General features: G+C 43.9%; 1 protein-coding gene across 2 annotated transcripts in view; it reads right to left on the reverse strand.

The window, feature by feature from the left end:
• Window positions 1–7,774, reverse strand: part of USP21 (ubiquitin specific peptidase 21) — a 558,274-nt gene extending 550,500 nt beyond the window's left edge. The window contains exon 1 of one of the 2 annotated variants that reach the window (XM_086945031.1): window positions 7,582–7,774. The gene's annotated coding sequence lies outside the window, so the exon portion shown is untranslated. The remainder of the gene's footprint in view (window positions 1–7,581) is intronic. The other variant, XM_086945032.1, reaches the window with a different exon arrangement.
• Between the last annotated feature and the right edge of the window lie 12,119 nt (window positions 7,775–19,893).

The raw sequence follows: 19,893 nt of genomic DNA on the forward strand, positions 1-19,893 counted from the left end.
GCTTTATAAGTGTCATAAATAAATAAGATGAGAACACATTTTAAAGGCTTGTTTACAGAAATGGAGCACTCGTGGAATATAGGCTATGCTCCAAGGGAGGGAGGGAGCAAGACATACTGGACAGCCCAATATAAATAACACCAGCAAATAGACAGCAAGCAACTGTGAGTTGACTAAGCACAAAACCAGTCATAAGGAAAGGGGGGTGGGGGTGGGGTGGGGGGGGGGTTGGAGGGGCAATACGTTTCCAGGAAAGCTTTCCGAATGCCCCCAAGAAGTCTTTGCAAACCAACAGCCGGAGGTGTCCAAACATTAGCTAAACTATAAATACTGGTTATCGAAACATCACGGTCTGCCACTTTAAGATTGTAAAATCTTAGTGTACCTTTACATTAACAATACCTCTTTTCGTGCTAAATCCAATTCACCAATCTAACAACTTCTGATGTTGTTTCAGATTCACTGATGTAAATGATCCTTGACAAAACAGTAGGCCATTCTCTTGGATAAGTGGGCGAGTGAGTTTAAAGGGGTTTAGGCCAAGTACTTATTTTCAGACTAGAAAAGATAATATCCCAACGGTGTTGCTGGAAAGGGAGCAGCAGCCTTTTTTGGATGAAAAGTGAACGGGAATTCAAAGGAGCAAGGACGCATGCCGTGAAAGCAGGTTTTGACCCTTGCTCAAGTTTTCAAACAAAGCACACGGATGTGTACTGTGCACAGGTTATTCCATTTGGTGTCTTGGCAACCACTTTACTCACACAGTGCCAGGAGCAGGCTGGCGGCGGGAGATCGCATTAGCACAAGTGGTAGTTGTGTCTTGCTGTAGGTAGCCTTGGACTAATCTACCCGAGGCAGCGGGAACGACAGAAAGCGAGCCCGTTAAGGCTCCCCGCCCTCCTATCAACAACAATGCCATGCTACTTCCGCAGAGCGACCTGGCTGCTTTCTTTTCAATCAAAATATGCAACAAAACTAGAACAAATCGGAAATCCATTTACGACAGGCGTCGTTTCATTAGTTCATAAGAAAAGCCGAAATGTCAATTTTAGGTGACACTGGTTCTCAGCAAAATGGCCAAAACGAACTGCCAATCAAACGACGCGAGTATCAAATTTTTTTTTTTTTTTTTTATGGTCTGTCCTCTCAATCAACGTCGGAGTCTAATCCTAGACATAGGATCCTCATTTCTATTCAGGAGGAAACGCGCTATGTTTTTAAATTGCGTTTTAAACAACTACACACAGAAAGGGTGACTTTCAACTTCTCCAGCACATTTTCTAACGTTCTGCAAAATAAATCAGGCTCTAGAGGGCGCACTTCTCTTTACTGACAGGTTGCCTTGCTAACAAGAAACTTAAAATACCAATTTCTTGCTCCTGCTGAGTCCAGTTAGGTTTTCTCATGTGGTGTCTTTTATGTCCAAGATATGGGACTGGTTGAAAATGATGGTTTCAAAAGTGGTGTTTTTTTGTCATTGTGGTGCCACTTGGAAAGGTAAATTGCACAAGGAGGTCATGCATCAGGTTGGGTGGATGGAGTGTGCACACTGGCAGATGACGAAAACAATGGCAAGACCATCCGGGTGTTTGAATAGGCAAGAACTCAGATGGGGTGCAGGTCAGTTTATTTCAAATGGCAGGTTGTAGAGTGCAGCACTAAACACATGGTACGAGAACTAGCCTTGCTGATACAGATGCTTCACTTTTTCCTCCCTTCATGGAGGTACACTGAAGGGTGCCCCAATCCACGTCTATGGTTCTGATTAAAATGGGAACAGGATTGTGGGACAAAGATTACAAACACTGAGCCTAACACAGTCCCAACATATACAAAGAAAACAACAAGCAATGCAGGTTCCACCTCGTCCAATTTAAGCATTTCCACATGGGCTACTTTACAGCTAGCATTGCACACAAAAATATATATCGCCCAACAATTGTTCAAGAAGTAACATGGAGGAGGTGGTTTTGATTCACTTGGTGTTAATGTGCAGGTGGGAGAAATATTTTCGGAGCAGAATGTGATCCAGCTTAGGACAGTGTTGAAATATCTGGTAATTTTAATCCCCACGCAATGCAACTTGGGTCTACGCTCCCAAGACATTTGATTTGTAGTTAGCTACGATTTATTATTTGTAATCAATCCGTCTCCAGCCCTATCTGGCTTTCAAGTGACATTGTTTGGACACTGGGAGGCTAAGTAACTCTAAAGTTTGTGCTGATCTGCCTAGGATTGCCACCATCTAGTCCCATGCCTCCTGAAAGCTTCTACAGATTCTTTTGCAACGTTTAGCACTTCCCATCACAGTGATATTCGACTCATCCAAACCCTTTCTCACAATATGATTAATGTGAGCACCTATTCATTTGAAAAGCTCTGCTGTGACAGAACAAGCAGTTCTCCTACGCATGTACTTTTGGCAAGAGATCAGTAGCGGTCTTGGACTCCTCAACCAAGGTTCTTTTTATTGTTTGACTTGATATCGGAGGTCTTGAAGTTGTTGTGGGAAGATGTTAGAGTTATGAGAGTTGCTGATGGTGTTTACAGGGAAGGCAGCATTTGTAATAAGGGTTCCCAATAGCTTGGGGTGGGTAAAGGTCTAATGGGGAGCCAAAGGACAGTTGGCAGGACAATTTTCCTTGAATTGGGTGGTGGCGAGTTGTTTCAATGGTACAAGGTCGGCCATCAGGTATGGCCTTGTCCTTCGTAGCCCAAAGAAAGGAGTTCCTTCAGGGCTTCCTTTTGAGCACACGTGGAAAATACATTAAACAGGCTATGGTCCAAGGGAGGGAGGGAGAAAGACCTACTGGACAGCCCGATATAAATAACACCAGCAAATAGGCAGCAAGCAACTGTGAGTTACAAAGCTGAATGTTACACGATATGCTTTGCTGCAGGTACATTAACCCTCCATGCTAATTTGTGTCAAAACTGTGACTAGACAGAACAAAGATCCCTTCAGTTAATGCATTACCCACCAGAGATATATTACCATTAATATTATCCATGAAAATTGCTGGGGAAACAAAAGTCTCTGGAGCCAGTATTTTAACCTTGAAAAATATTTTATAATGCAGCATTATCGTGACCAGTTAAGTAAGGCAGAAGAGATTTACTGTTACGTCTGTCCTTGTTGCCAATTTCTTGGCCCTGGATATAAAAATTAAAAGAAGCATTTACAATGCAACGGTCTCGCCTTTGCAAAAGTTAGAGCTATTGGCATTGTAAATTACAATTTTTTTATTTATGTGTTGGTTTTGAAAACAGATAAATAAATGGCTTTGTCATTTACATTGCCAATAGCTTTTCTGGCTGCTTAACTTAGTCAACTATGTCGCATAATATGGTCCTCCTCCGCCACATAATTCAAGGAGGCCTTGCTTAGTGGTGCCTTAAACCAGTCACCTTCGTGCATTGATCTAATTTTGTGTCATTCCCATTTTTCTTTCAATAACTACTGGTACAGCATAGTGCAACGTGTCAGCCCACTTCAGCCATTGGCTAACTTCACTGAGAGCTCCTGCACGATGTGCACTAATTTAGAAAAAGTAAGGTCCTGTAATCTCAGCGACTAGTGGCTCGGTGTAGGCTTTTTATTAACAAGATTGATGAAGCAAAAAGGGTTATCTAAATAAAGTTTTACAAAACCCAACAAAAAAAGTAAGCATTCGCAAAAACAAAAGGTTGGAAGCAACGCGAGACCTATGGGCTTTGCCAATGCTTGATTTTATTAAACACGTTCTTCTCTAGTCTACGAGGAATAACCATGCCGGGGAGCAGCCAGTCTACTCCAGCTCTCTGCCTGCAGCACGTGCTGAAAATGCTGATACCACATTTCAGTGACTTTCTAATATCTTACAGGACTACACTTGAAGAGATATACTAGCACTGCCACCTCTCAAATTAAATAACAAAATGGTGCTGCATCCACATCTTTTCAAAACATAAATGTGTGTATGTTAACCAAGGGCAGTGGCTACGAGGAAGGAACTTTCTACTAGAGTACAATATGGCCTAATGTTTATGTTTAAAGTGGCAACGTAAGAACACTAATGTATTTTAGATGATAAAAGAGGCATGTGAACTGCAAGAACGAAACAGTGGTGCATTTCTTCTTCGTACTGCCACGGGCTGAAAAATAATAAAAAAAAAAATCACATAAATCCCTAATGGGCATATGATTTGAATAAGCGTTATGTTTCGAATTAGCGACACCCAAGAAAGACTATTTCAATATGGCAGCCATGTTTATAGCGATTAGTACATATGGTATTTTTGACTCTCGCTCCGTTTTTGGCGCTGTGTGTTGGAGGGGCTCAGCTCCAGCATAATCTCTGTCTCAAATCTTCTGCACTGCCCGGTCACAGCTCAGAGCTGAGGATGCAGCACAATCCCACAGCATTTTCAATTAGGTGCCAATAAATACATGAACACATTCACTGAATAATAACCACAGAATGCCATGACGAAAAAAAGGGGCGGGACTTAAAAAAAGACACAGAAATGCCCACGAATCGCATCCAGTATGTGTAAAATCTCGGCTCCCCCACTTCTACACATTGCGTGATCCTGAGAGCATCGCGAGTTCAAAAACAAACTAAATGCCGATTTGTACATGTTATCAGAGCAGGGCTCAGGCCGGTGCGGGCTGTGCCACTCGCCCGGGCGGTGTCACCAATCGGGAGGCGAGGGGGGGGGAGCGGCCATGCAGGGCCTGCCCACAGCGGGATTAAGAAGCTTACAAACGCCCACAGAATGCCATGACGAAAAAAGGGGTGGGACTTAAAAAAAGACACAGAAACGCCCACGAATCGCATCCAGCCGTGGGAAAGAGTAATTGACACCCATCTCTTCCAATGGCTAGCCTCCATTTATGGAGCTAGCCAATGGAAGAAGGGGCGGGTTCAAGTACACAGTATTGAGATAACATAAAATCTCGGCCTGTGCCAACACTGCTGCGCAGTGTACGCTAGGTCGAGACCTAAAAAAAGATACATTGGCAGTTAGACTCCTCCCCTCATGACTCCACCTCCTTTACCCTTCAACACATTCACCCCCAATGTATGGATTTTTGGATAAAAGGTTTGCCAATTCCAGCGAGTACTAGAAAGCAGGAAGATTGTATTAAGTCCCAGTTCACACAGCTATTTCGGGACCCATTGTGTTTTCCATCACCACAAACACAGTAGGATGATTGCCGGAGTGCTGAAACTTTTCAACCACTCGCCCTCAGTCAAGAGATATAGGTTTAATCCATCTTTCTTTTGCTCACTATGCCAACCCTGTTTGGACCCAGCCATAAGCAAATCAGTCTCGACCCTGCTCCTCGTGGGAACAGTCCAACCCGAACTGCCAGGTCAAGTACTCCCTGGACCGGAAACAAACATCCATGGACCGGATGAGGGGTGATACTGAAACCGGTCCCAGGATGCTTGTTTCCAGTTCCATGTTGTGCAAAACAACAATGGATTTAGGCCCAGATCTCTGTACTGGGGGTGAATTTTCGACATTGCTTCAGCATTCCCTCAAGTGTTCTTTTGCATTTATCGTTCTAAGTGGAAGAGTATGCCCAGACGTGGGCCCCGTTCTCACCATGCCACCGGAGTCAAGCAAGCCTGGCTGATGAGGGGTGACACCCTGAAACCAGTCCCAGGATGCTTGCTTCTGGTCCAGAGAGGACCTGGTCTGGCAGTTGGAGTTGGCCTGTTCCCATGGGGAGCAGGGTCAAGACTGATTTGCATATGGCTGGGTCTAAACTGGAATGACATGGTGTGCAAAATAACAATGGATTTAGGCCCAGATCTCTGTAGTGGGAGTGAATTTTCAACATTGTTTCAGCATTCTTCCATCAAACATTATTTTTGCATTTTCCATCATGAGGTAGCAATGCAAAGGCGGAGAGGGGGCTTTCTAATTTACACTTCTAGCACGACCCAAAAAAAAAGTGTGATTTAAATGGCCATCAACTTTCTTTTTGTTGGAGAATAATACTGAAGGGAGAAATTTGGAGCATAACACCTAGACGCAGAAGAAATGGTAGGAAACAAAGGCACGCAGAATGTTATCACTTCAAAAGCACTTAAGAGAAACTATGATTTGTTCAACTCCCTGTGTAATAGATGTGCTTCCACTGTAAGAATGCAAGCTTCATTTGCCTGTATGAATAATTACACAAACATAGATGTAAATGACACCTACTTATTTTTTATTTAACTCTTTTATAGCACTACTTAAGCCAGTTTGGGGTGTTAAGAGCACTTTACATCACACACAAAGGCATAATAAATCATACAATTGTGTAAATCAATGTACAGGCAATGTTACACAAGACAATAAGGGTTATAAATTATGTGGTGAAGGAATGAATCACATATCAACGATACTTGTAGACATTATATGATGAGATTGAACGGTCGGGATAAAAACAAAGCCAGTGCTTGCAGTGGTTTGTACTATAAGACTTTATTACTTCTCAAAGGAACCCTTCTTTGCAATCTTAGAATATCACATTGAGAAAAAACAAAAAGAATCTAAACTCATTTATGCTACATTATGAGCAAACACTTTTATTGAGCAAAACACAGAACACTCCCAGAACTGTGTTAACCACTAGAGCTATCTTACTGCTATTATAATCCCTTCACAATGTATGGGCACACAAAGATCTCTGTAGCAGTTGTCCTAACAATGGAAAATATTTTTAAAAGCATGTTTTTTATGACCAATAAAGTAATCTAGGACAGATTTACTGTCACATATGTCCTTGCGCCAATGTCTTTGCAGCAGATTTATTTTGAAAAGACGGTATGTTGACTGTAAGACACTGCTTTTCAAGCTACAACCCTCGTCACTTCAGCCCCTTTCCTCCTCTATACCTTTGACCCCCAATTTACGAGTTCCGGCAGTAAGTTATTTCCAATTCCAGCACGGACGCTATTCATTAATGCACATGTAAATTAAGTATTCAAAATAGCAGGATGGAATTGAGTAGTACAATATATGATGATGAAATCCAGTGTAGGTTCTTGAAGAATAGGTATTTATTGATATGGTGGTACAAGATGGTAGTAGTTGGTATTAGATATTAAGAAGGAATAAAACCCCACCAGGAGCTGTCTTTTTACAACTCAATCACAAGCTCCCAACTAAATTCACAAGAGCTAGGAACCCAACATTCTAATGTGTCATGAATATGAACATTCCACAAGGTGACAGCAGGGGATGAGCAAGACAGGATGAGTAGCAATCACTACAAATTGTCTCATGGCTTCAACGCCAGTGGTATCACAAATTGACAAGGACATGTTGTGACAGGTACTGATGGCACTCTGGGTTCTACCCTTGAGTCTTGGCATGTTTCTATCCTAACAACGGAAGCGGTGGCTCGGTAATTACATACTAACACTTGGTATCATTCACGTTATTTGAATAGTCAATACGCGATCAAAGACAGGGCTACCTACCGTCACGATGGTGAGAAAACATCATCACATTTAGGTAAGTACAATCACATACGTGAAAGTACCTGCATCTCAAACCTCCCGACTCAAGCGGGAAGCACGCGAAAATGGGCCTTACCTTCCGTCTCCAGGCGACAGAAGATTTCAAACATCCGACTGCCTTTTCTTTCCTATTGACTCCAAACAACTTCGATACGGTAAAGCAAGGGAAGGTAATCATAAAGATGGTTTTAAACAGATTGACAGGCTATGGGGAGGCACAAGGAGGGTCTTTGAGGCTTTACTTTCCAGCAAGCCGTCCGATTGGTTAGACAAAACGACCCGCCCAGAAAAAGACGGCCCACCCATCCCCATAGAAACCACCACTACTGCTACACACCGGAAAAGGCCTCCCCACTGCCCCGGAAGAGATAGTCTCTGCTGCTGCATAGGAAACGGCCTTCCTGTGCCCCCGGAAGGTATTGTACAGCTGCTCGGGGGCCGGCTCTGCAGACTACGCGTTCAGTCGTGTGTCTGTCAGTGCCTGCACCTGCCTGTGACGAGGGAGCTGTGCGGACAGCCCCGCCTGCTGGATAAATACTAGAGCAGACTCGTCCCTTGAGCGAGTCTTTGACCGCGAGCGGGCTTGTTGTCCGGTTGCACCGAGCGGGTACATGTTCGGGAGTGGGTCTTAAATTAGGCTGGTAACATACACGTCAAAGCCGTAAACTACATGTAAGCTCCTAGCCCCTATACTTTACTCGGGGCTCAAGACCTAAAAAAAGAAGTAGGGGGACTCACCAAGTTAGGCAGAATGGGTGTGACATCATCGGAAGTGACATTGCATGTTACATCACAACCCATAACCTCATAGGAAATGACTGCAGATATGTTTTGCAGGTTTATCATGAGCACATTTGAATGCATTGCATTATTTAGCAAATTAGATTTTGCATTGGGGTTGAGCCAAAATAATGACGCAAATCCTCGCCTCAATTTATAAATTTATTTTTGTTAAACCCTGCTGCCACAAAGAAATTGGCAACAAGGAGCAACGTGACAGTAACTATGTTCTGCTTAATTGATTGTAATGTTTGTATTTAAAAAAACATCTTATGGAGTTAAGGCACCTGCTGCAGAGATCTCTGTATGCCAGCTAAATCTCAGATAATACTAATGGTAAGATAACTCTGGAGGATAAAGTATTTGCTGGAGAGATCTGTGTTTTGTCTAGTCCTAATTGTGAATCGTAGCATAGAGGGTTAATATGTTGCCTGCAGAGCTCATTATGTAACACTCAGATGACCGATTTTTATTTGATGTAAATGGGTAAGTGGGTTACTGCTTTTTAGACCGAGATCCTTTTGTTATTTGCAATTCATAAATTGTAATTCTTCTAATATAGCACAGTGAGGTATGAAGGACATGTGGCTCTTACACCTTATAACTCTCACTGTCTTATGTAAACAATGATGCACACACATATGATTTATTGTCAATGTAAAATCTGTGTGTGTGTGTGATGTAGAGCACTGTGACACCGTGCATTGGTATGAGTAGTGCTAAAGAGCTATAAAAGAAATTAAACTAAATAGTGGTATTTAAATTATTTGTGTAAACACTGGGGCGACCAACACATCTGACATTCTTACAGTGTATGCATCTTATATACAGGGAGTAAACATAACCAAAAGCATTTCTCTCTTAAGTACCTGTGAAGTGATAAGATGCGAGCCTTTGTTTAGCTTCATTGCGTGTCGGTAGGAGGCTCCTGGCAGCTCCCAGCCAGAATACCCCCAACAAAAAGAGGCCTAATAGCCCCTTAATTCCTGCTTTGTGTCATGGGCAGAGCTGGAATCTGACAACCCCTTCGCCGCCTGCACGTTGCTACTCGGAACAAAAGCAAGCAAGGTGCAGGCGCTGCTGAAACACCCGGTGTCAGAAAATAACACTGGGAGGTGTTCAACATACTTAAGTGAATTTGGGAGAAGTAGGAAAGTGGCACTCTGCTGAAAGTGGCCAGCTTTGTAGCGGGGTAGACAATGCCTACCTCCTGAAAATAGGAGTTAGACTATGTCTACCCTCGACTCGAGCCCTGACTGCAGCCAATGAGCTGCCAGGTAGTTCAGTGGAACTGAGATGATATCAGGTCAGTGTTTAGTCTTAGGGTAACTTCCAGTGCCAGACAGGGTGATCACCTGATATGGAGGCAAATTCTGTACAGTGACTAAAAATTCAGGACAAACGTTCAAAATTCAGAACAAAAATTCAGGACAAGAAGTCAATTTTCCTGACAGCAAAGGAGGTCAAATTCTATTAAATAAGTAAGTACACAGACACCCACCACAAGAGCAAGTCAAAATAGAGAGAGTTCTCCGAGCACTCAAAAAATCACTCCTTGATGTCGAGGTCGTGGTATCAACTGTCCTTTATTGGGTTACCCAAAATAATCTCTATCTTTTCCTGCCAACATATGTTTTGTCTATTGCTGAAATCTTAACAGCAGACTTCATCAGGGCTGGAATATAAATATGATGATGTTATAGAGAGGAAACTCAAGGAATATTTGTATTCCCATTACCAGGATCAAAGACCCAAAAGGCACCCATTGTGTGCTACATGGGATCATGTCGGGTACGTACAGAGTGCAATAAAATGCGATATTTTAAGTGATAAGTAAAAAAAGGGGGGAGGGGAGGCAGGGTGGGAGGAAAAAGGAAAGGTGGTGGGTTCCATAGTCAATGTATGATATGAAAAATTCTGTGGAGGTAACCAGAATCCTATTAGTATATCGAAACTGTATCTCATTGCCTCATAACTTCAAAAGAAAGACACCATCCTAGTAGGATGTCTTACCTTGTACACCCACATTCAAGTGTGGAGACTTGGTACAACCAGTGATAATGGCATAGGATCAGCAATGAAACAGCAATTTACACTAGGTATACTATTTGTATCCATACAATATGTACGTCAGTAAAAACAAATCAGGTCCTAGTATTGAGATGAAATATGTGTTTCCATTTGTGGGGTGAAGGCGGTAATTGTAATGACAAGGAGCCCTAATCAGTGAAGGGTTGTTAGTACACGTAGGGTCAAAGCTAACATGATACCCCACCGCTCCCGTCTGCATTTATTGGTCAAATGTGTCTAACAAGCATAACTGACTAGAATAGTGTAGGTGGCAAAGCAACTATGGGGAGAGTAAAACTGCAGAGAGATGCTCCGAGTTTGTGTAACTCGTGGCTGCTCGTATCGGCAATCAACAGAAACCACCATCCTATTATTGAGTCCGGTAAAGATCGCCCTGTGACCTGCTTACCTCAGAAAGCTGACACTCGCGTAAAACTGCAGAGAGATGCTCCGAGTTTGTGTAACTCGTGGCTGCTCGTATCAGTAATCAACAGTAATCACCATCCTATTATCGAGTGCGGTAAAGATCGCCCTGTGACCTGCTTACCTCAGAAAGCTGACAGTCGCGTTGAGTATCGGGTCCTTGGGGTGCTGCACAAGTGCCATATTGGATGTCCTATTTATACCTATTGGGGATAGCAAATGGACTATTCCCTACTGCAGGACTAGCAATTTGTCTCAAAAACGCGGCAGCCGTCTTGTAGTGTGTAGCGCTAGGTAAAGATATAGGTAGCTATAAAGGAACATATGAATGAGCCAGTGGTGTATTATTATACCACGGCAGTGAAGTTATTATTACATTCTTTTTTTATAAAGCGCGTAGTCACCCGTAAGTATCCCAGCGCTAAGATCAGTACAACTGCGGGTCAGCGGGGGCAAGGAGGGGGGCAGGATTTAAGGAAAGAGGTGGGTTTTCAATAGCTTTCTGAACCGTAGATAGTTGGGTTCAGTTCTCAGGTCGCGGGGTAAGGCGTTCCAAAGGCGTGCAGTGTGGACCGAGAAGCGCCTTCCACCTGTTCGGGCCTTCTTGACTCTGGGAATGATGATGAGATGTTCCTGATCGGACCGAAGGGATCTTGTGGCTTTATATGGTTTGATGAATTTTCTTAATATTGGGGGGCCTTTGTTTTGAAGCAGTCTGTGGGCCAGGCAAAGGGCCTTGAACTTCACACGTTCTCTTACCGGGAGCCAATGGAGAAGCTTCAAGGCTGGTTTGGCTGAGGCTCTGGCGGGAGTGTTGGTGAGGATCCGGGCGGCTGCATTTTGGATCCTTTGCAGTTTGTTCAAGGTTGCCTCAGGAGCGCCTAAGTAGATGGAATTACTATAATCGAGCCTAGATAGTATCAGGCCTTGGATCAACAGTTTTTGAGAGTTGGGGGGGAGTAGGGGCAGTCTTTCGAATCGACCTGAGGAGCCCAAAGGATGTCCCGGCTACTTTTTTTGCTTGAGTTGTGAATGATAGATCCTTTTCGAGCCATACACCCAGGCTTTTCACCTCTGGTTTCGGGTCTAGGGGCGGGCCCAGACTAGGTGGCCAGATGTTCTGTGAAAGAGAGAGCCCCTTCTGACCAAGGAGGAGAATGTCAGTCTTTGAACCGTTGAGTTTCAAAGAAGTAATAACAGCAAGTGTAAGTAACTGTAAAAAGCCAGTCTATATGAATGAGCCATTGGTGTATTATTATACCACTGCAGTAACGCCCAAATGCACGCTCACCTGTGTTCGGTGAAACTGGCGATCCTACGTAATGAGTAGTAGGACCAAGGTGCTCATATAAAAATACAAAATGACCAATATTGAATAGAACTGGTATGTGTAAACATGAGGTAACGTTCATTAACAGCCATGATAGTAGCATTCATAGTGTGCATCACTTGCATGTGTCCAGTGAGCTTAGTATGGTAATATCATACTGAGTGTATGGTACTTTATTACTGTGATGTTAAGATAGGAGATGAATAGGTAGTGAAAGAGATACAGAGAGTAAATACTAGTACTATAAGTTCACAAATACAATTCCAAAGTGTCTAGTCTCAATATAATGACATTTACAATTTCGATTTTTTTCAGTAACATTATACATCAACTCCAGAAAGATTAATGCAATTCGGAATATTACATTGTCGCAATGTGATGAGTAAGTATGTCATTAGTACACATATATAACCCCTGTTAATTGGTCACAGGGTTCACTGTGATTGTCCCAACTGAGGAATATTGCTTATGGGTTAGTCAGGGCTTAATTTGTGCCGGTGCTTAGCACCGGCATTTATTTATCAGGGCCGGGTCTATACCAGATTGCCACTTCTAACTCACATCAACAGATTGAGTCAAAAAATGAGTAAAATTGAATGTTCAGTGTTCATAAGATCCGCACTCTAATTCTGTCTCCCCGTGAAGCGCCGAGACACTTATAAATCCATGCCTTCATTTTGTGTTGTGGTGGGTGGGGGGCCTCTGATTGGGCTGGATTTAGTCATGTGTGGCTACGACAGGCGGGGCAGCGTGCGTGCGTAACCTTTTTAGGTCTCAACCTCTGCCAATGCGCTTGCGCATTGCAGATGTCGAGACTATTGAGTTGAAACCAGGAAAGCTAAACCAGGCGGATTGAGCCGAGTGCATGTGTGTCTGTGCACCCGCTTTCCATTTGCTTCCCGAACCGCCTGCCTGCTTCACACTTCAAAGGAATGCACCCCCCGCCCAAGCAATGCCGAGAGCCAACACTTCCCTCCCACTAGCTCACTCCCCTTCTCCCCCGCCCCCCACCCCATCTGACTTGTTTTTTTTTATTGCCGCGCAGCGTCACATTTACAGCCGCGCAGCACCAATGCTCGTTGAAATTGCATTCACTTATACAGAAAACAACATGTTGTTTTTAAGTCCTGACAGTACATAGTTATGTCTGTGATACAATTTGTTCATTGTAAAACGGAATTCCTTCTTCAAAGCACCTCAGCGAATCAGCACTGAACTCATTCATTCACTTCATGAGTTACAGGAAACGACTACTGTAGTTAAAGAGCAACTTGTAATTTTTCTGTATCCTCCTTTTTTCCGCAACTCAACACTGACATCCGAACCCTCTGCCTCTTAATTATATGTGGGTGACCCGTAGCTGCGTGGTTCACTTGGCTACGCTCTCGTTGACGTTCTTGTTTACAAGGAGGTTGCAATTATACAAGACACTACATCCGATATTTGTAAAAAAACAAACACCAGGTATCCGGTTGGTTGCCTGGACCGGGCATGGCTTCCTTCACAGGCACAGACTGCGCACGTGTCCAGACGGCCATGTTGAACGTGGATTACTCCACTTTCTGTGGGCGGAACCATTCTTTTCTGATATCTGTTCTCGATAAAAGCGTTCTATTCTTGGGTTCAAATGCCTCTTATGTAGGGCACTTGTTAAGCTGTGGATAGCTGGTGAATATTTCATATTGAGACCCCGGTATCCTCGCACTTACACCTTCATAACTATGACGTTTGTATTATTGGTCCCAGTTCTGAATATCTTTTGCTGAATGGACACTGTACCTTAAAGTAGGTGTCTGTGGCCTTTGTAAAATTTCCGGCATAATTTTGTCTGAACAAATATTCTGTGCATTGAGACATAATGTTCGCTGGGATTGAACCCACCTAGATGCAAAGTGTATGCAGACTTATTTTTCCCTTTTTTTTTCTGCCCTTATGCCCTCTGTCAGACTCATTTTTGTGCCCTTCTGCCCTCTGTTAGACTTGTTTTTCCCTTGTTCTTCTGCCCTTCTGCCCTCTGTTAGACTCGTTTTTTGTGCCTTTCTGCCCTCTGCATCACCACATCATCACTCAACGCTACCCCAGCATCACTCAGCACCACCACATTATCACTCAGCACCACCACATTATCACTCAGCACCACCACAGCACCACCACATTATCACTCAGCACCACCACATTATCACTCAGCTCCACCACAGCACCACTCAGTACCACCACCACAGACCACTCAGCAGCACCACAACATCACTCAGCAGCACCACTAAGGACCACCACATTATCACTCAGCACTACCACAGCACCACTCTGCACCACAACAGCATCATTCAGCAGCACCACTCAGCACCACCACAGCACCACTCAGCACCACCACATTATCACTCAGCACCACCACAGCATCACCACAGCATCACCACAGCATCACTCAACACCACCACAGCACCACTCAGCACCACCACAGCACCACTCAGCACCACCACAGCACCACACAGCACCACTCAGCACCACCACAGCACCACCCAGCACCACTCAGCACCACCACAGCATCACTCAGCACCACCTCAGCACCACTCAGCACCACCACAGCACCACTCAGCACCACCACAGCATCACTCAGCACCACCACAGCATCACTCAGCACCACCACATTATCACTCAGCACCAACACAGCACCACTCAGCACCAATACAGCACCACTCAGCACCAACACAGCACCACTCAGCACCAACACAGCACCAACACAGCACCACTCAGCACCAACACAGCACCACGCAGCACCACCCCAGCACCACTTAGCACCGCCACATTATCACTCAGCACCACTCAGCACCACCACAGCATCACTCAGCACCACCACAGCATCACTCAGCATCACCACAGCATCACTCAGCACCACCACAGCATCACTCAGCGCCACCCCAGCATCACTCAGCACCACCACAGCACCACTCAGCACCACCACAGCACCACCCCAGCATCACTCGGCACCACCACAACACCACTCAGCGCTACCCCAGCACCACCACATTATCACTCAGCACCACCACAGCACCATTCAGCACCACTCAGCACCAACACAGTACCACTCAGCACCACCACAGTACCACCACATTATCACTCAGCACCATTCAGCACCACCACAGCACCACCGCAGCACCACCACAGCATCACTCAGCACCACCACAGCATCACTCAGCACCACCGCAGCATCACTCAGCACCACCACAGCACCACTCAGCACCACCACAGCATCACTCAGCACCACCACAGCATCACCCAGCACCACCACAGCACAACTCAGCAGCACCACCACAGCATCACTCAGCGCAACCCCAGGTTATAGGTGTCACATTTGCGAAAGTTATAACTATTGGCATTGTAACTAACAAAGATATTAATTTAGCTATTTTCAAAACCAACACATAAATAAAAAAATTGTCATTTACAAGACCAATAGCTCAAACTTTCCTAATGTGAGACCTATTGCATTGCAAATGCTTGTTTAAATTCCACCGCCACGCCCCCAGCCTTACCACCAATAACCACCCATGCACCGGAAACGGCAGTCCGGCACTATTATTTTAAGCAGGAGCGTGTCATGAAGTGTGCAGGACCAGATCTTGGGTAGGTATTTCTGCAATCAATGTGCAGTTTTGCTGACAGAGTAGCATATTATTATTATTATTATTATTATTATTATTATTATTGGACATTTATTAAGCGCCTGGTTACGCCACTGGCGTAACCAGCATAGTAAGTTGGATTAATATATTGCTTCACTCCACTAGCGAGGTGTTGAAGCAGACTGAAAGTTAGACTCGATGTGGACTGGGCAAAGTGCTCGGCAAAGACGGAAGTTCCTAAAAAGAAACCAAAGAAAGGGAACGGTGTTGTGAGGGTTGAACAGTTTGGAAAGCAGTGGGTTGTTCTTGTTCAACTTTCCTTGACACTCAAAATATCAGTACGAGCAAAAGCGGAAAGTGCCCGATATTAAATATGAAGTTGTGTTTAATTAGGTGTTGTTATGTTTCAGAATTCACTACCAGGGATGCACTATGCATTCCTCTTTGAGAGCTTAATAAAAGTCTGCGCAGGTTTATGCAGGCACGTGGACATCTTTGAAGCAGGAGAATATCAATGTGCAAGCAGATGGGCTAGGAGAAGGCAGGGCTCTGGCTGCTTCTTTACACCTTCGCTGCGGGGCTAATTACCCTGCGGCACTGGGGGGAGGGGGGGGGGGCGCGCAGCGCCACGGTGATTGTGACGAGCTCGGCTCGTCACGCTGCAAGGTGACGCTGTGTTGATGACGAGCTGAGCTCGTCATGACCACGTCCGTTTTTCAGAACGCTCAGCACAGCGGGGGAATAAGACCCGCGTGCCATGACGAGCTCAGCTCGTCATCAGCACAGGGCCACCGTGCCTCATGAAGAGCTGAGCTCGCCATGAGCACACAAGGAGTTAAGGCTGTTGCAACCAGTGCTTTAGATGGGCGGTAATGTCAGGTACGGACTGCCTGCACTTCTTTGATTTGAGAGGCAGTAAGTACCTGCACTTCTAAGCAGAGGCGCAATACTTGTAATTGGAGGGTACTCTGGAATAGGGTACCTGCACTTTTATATTTCCATTTCAAGCACTGATTGCCACATCTTAGAATAAACAGAACGTTTTTGAACTTCGTTCTAATTTCCATGAAAGTAAAAAAGGGGAGAGAAGAATGTAACTACTGGAGACTGGAATGAGCATTGGAAATAAATCTCCAGGTCTTAAAAGCAAATAAATATGTACAAGAATGCCTCCACTGTGAGAGCGCCCTGCAGAATACTGCACTTTACTGATAGTACATGGGCTGGCCGGATGGGAGCCAAGGTCCAGCCAGCCAGTAGTCTGAAGAGAGTTAAACAATGCCTGGGAGGCAAACCGGATTTACTGCGACATTCTGCCTGCAATTTAAATAATTATGTTAACAATAGGAACAACATTTCATATCGCACATTCACATTGCAAGAACAGTAACAAGTCCAGTGGCATTCACTGTATTTACACTGGAAAGTTGAACAGCTGAGCTGGCCCTGATCCCTCGCTGCCGCAAGGCGACCTCTCCAAAAGCTACCTGTATATTCATTTTAAATGCCCAACTGCAAAGAGAACTGTTTAATTCCTGTGACAAATCACAACAGTTCTCAAACCGAGACCTTATTTAATCTTCATCTGTCCCTAAAGCCCCTTCTGACATAAAGATCCCCTAATTCAGATAGAGGATGCCCCTGATATTCAGGCACAGGACTCGTGGGCCCCATTATGTTTCGAAGCAGGTTTTAAACACGTACAATGCAAATTGAAAAGGGCTTGGCCTGCAAGGCATTGTGATGGCTGCAAATCTGTAAACTACTCGCTGGCTGCCTTACAGCTCCAAACATCCTATCTGGTCAAGCGGTCTCTGGCATTAAGGGAGAGATAGCAGCAGAGACAATGTATGTGAGGGGTTGATTGTGAGGGATAAATGGCTCACAGAGACAGAAGTCCTGAACCGCGCAAGTTTCCGGGGCGCAGCAGGCAATGTGGAGGAGTTGTAGAGCGAGGTCTGCAGCCTGTGGGGCCTGCTGGGATTCCGGGTAGAGCTCAAACTTCGAGCTGTGAAAGTTGGGGCCATAACCTTTCTGAAATCTACCTATATATATATACATATATATATACAGATTGAAGGACATCGTTCCAAAATAAGTTCCACAAATAACAGTGGGGACCGCTTTGGTTGTTGGAAGGTAAGATCTGTTAAATAGATCACGAGATGGTAGCTACGGTAGATTTTCACATTGGGTAATTTAGCGTATATTGACTATGGCTGGCATTGGTTATGTGTCTTACAGGGTGAAAAATCGGAGATGTATATAGTGTACTTGTGAGTATCAATTGAGATAGAACACAGAGGTTTTGTTTTTTTGGTTATTGGTGATTGTGGCACTTTTGGTGTATTTAGAGTAATTGGTTTTGATGTGAGCAGACGATCTTTGTATATGTGAGCTGGTTTTAATGAGAATTAGTATAACTTTATTGTTATGTTTTGATGCTAGCTTGTTGAAGCAACAACAATTATCCTGAGGATGGTCTTGGTGAACTAATCTGAAAAGACCGAAACGTCGACGTTACTACACCACTTTGATTGTTTACAGTCCTTGAATGAATTTAAATAAGTGGAATAATATGAACTTTTGTTGTATGGCTAACTGGATGCATTGTCCATACCTATGATCAAATGGTGTACATACTACTGTAAAAAGCGGCTGAATTTCATCAGTAGTTTTTGTGTTGCCTTAAAGGAATGTGTATAAAGAAATGTGTTCAAACTGATTTTATATACTCCTCAATCAAATAAAATACGGATGTAATGCATTTACTATATGTATAATGAAAAATTCTTTGATATAAAAAATCCAGTCTCCCGTATGGATAATTTATGAGTTCACTCTAAGTGGCAATTAAGAATGATTAAGTATTGTATAGAATAACTCCTCAAGGTTCATTTTTCTATGTTACTGATTATACCCAGTTCCTTGGGGAATAGTGGGTTGCTCTATTGTTGGTAGGTCTATGCCAGCTTCACTCATTATGGTACGTATCCATCTAGCTAAAGTTGCTGAAGAGATTGGTTTATGGGGTATGGCATAAGTTAAAAGCAGATGATCAACTCCATTCTTCCTAAATTGTGCAATGTAGTCATCATAAACTTTAATGCATCTTACCACACACAATGTTTCACAGTAGTTGAAAATGGGATAGAAAACAGAGTCCGACATAGTCTTTGTTCTCTTCCAAATGTCAAAATGTACATCTTGGTTATAATAAAATCTGTTAGATAACTCAAGATCCTTTATATCTGAAACTCATTTGAAACAAATTAGGTAGAGTAAAGTTGCCAATTTCATGGAAATCTGTTTAAGAGATAGATAGTATTATCTTGCCAAGATACAAAAACTTTGAAAATAAAACCAACATCCCACAAGGAATCATAACGTGCTTTGGGGGGTCTTTTAAGTCTAACCCCTTTCATAACTCGTTTGATAAGAGAGTTGTTATCTATTGCTAGATTATTCACTAAAGCATGCCCAGATGAAATTGCAGATTTAATGGTCTTATAAGAAAGACCAGAGTTAAAAAGGGTTGCTAAATAGTTTGCTATCTGTTGAACAGGGACCTCCACAGGATCCAAACTCCTCTCCAGACACCAACTGCACCATTTTTTCCACACATCCTTATATCTTTTCCTGGTCCCTGGAACCCAGGATTTATCCAATAAGTTCTTAGCTTCTGATGAAAGGTCTGAATATCTCTTGGGTCCCCTGAAATCCTCCAAACAAGAAGGTTCATTTTCCCCTCTAAAACCAAAGGGTTTTCCTATCCCTCTGGGTCCTGAAGCAGGTTCAGGGATGCTGGAGCTAGACGAGGGATATCTATAGCCAGTTCCATCACTCCTGGGAACCATACCTGGGATTTCCAGGAGGAAGTCACAGGAATGATAGTGCTAGACTCTACTCTCTCTTTCCACAGGACTCTCTGGTTTAAGGAGAAAGGGGGGAATGCATAGGCTATGTTCTTGCCCCAAGATTGAAGAATAACGTCTATTGCTGCAGCCCCTGGGTATGGTTTACAGCTGAAGTAGGTTGGAACCTGAAAGATTAATCAGCTCGCAAAGAGATCTATCTGGATTGGGCCCCATAGGTCCTGAATCAGAGCAGAGACTTCTGGATGTAACTTCCAATCGCTGGAAACCCTCAGGGATCTCGAGTTCCA

Source organism: Lissotriton vulgaris, chromosome 12 (genome assembly GCF_964263255.1).
Source record: "Lissotriton vulgaris chromosome 12, aLisVul1.2, whole genome shotgun sequence".
In the NCBI taxonomy this organism is placed as follows: domain Eukaryota; kingdom Metazoa; phylum Chordata; class Amphibia; order Caudata; family Salamandridae; genus Lissotriton; species Lissotriton vulgaris.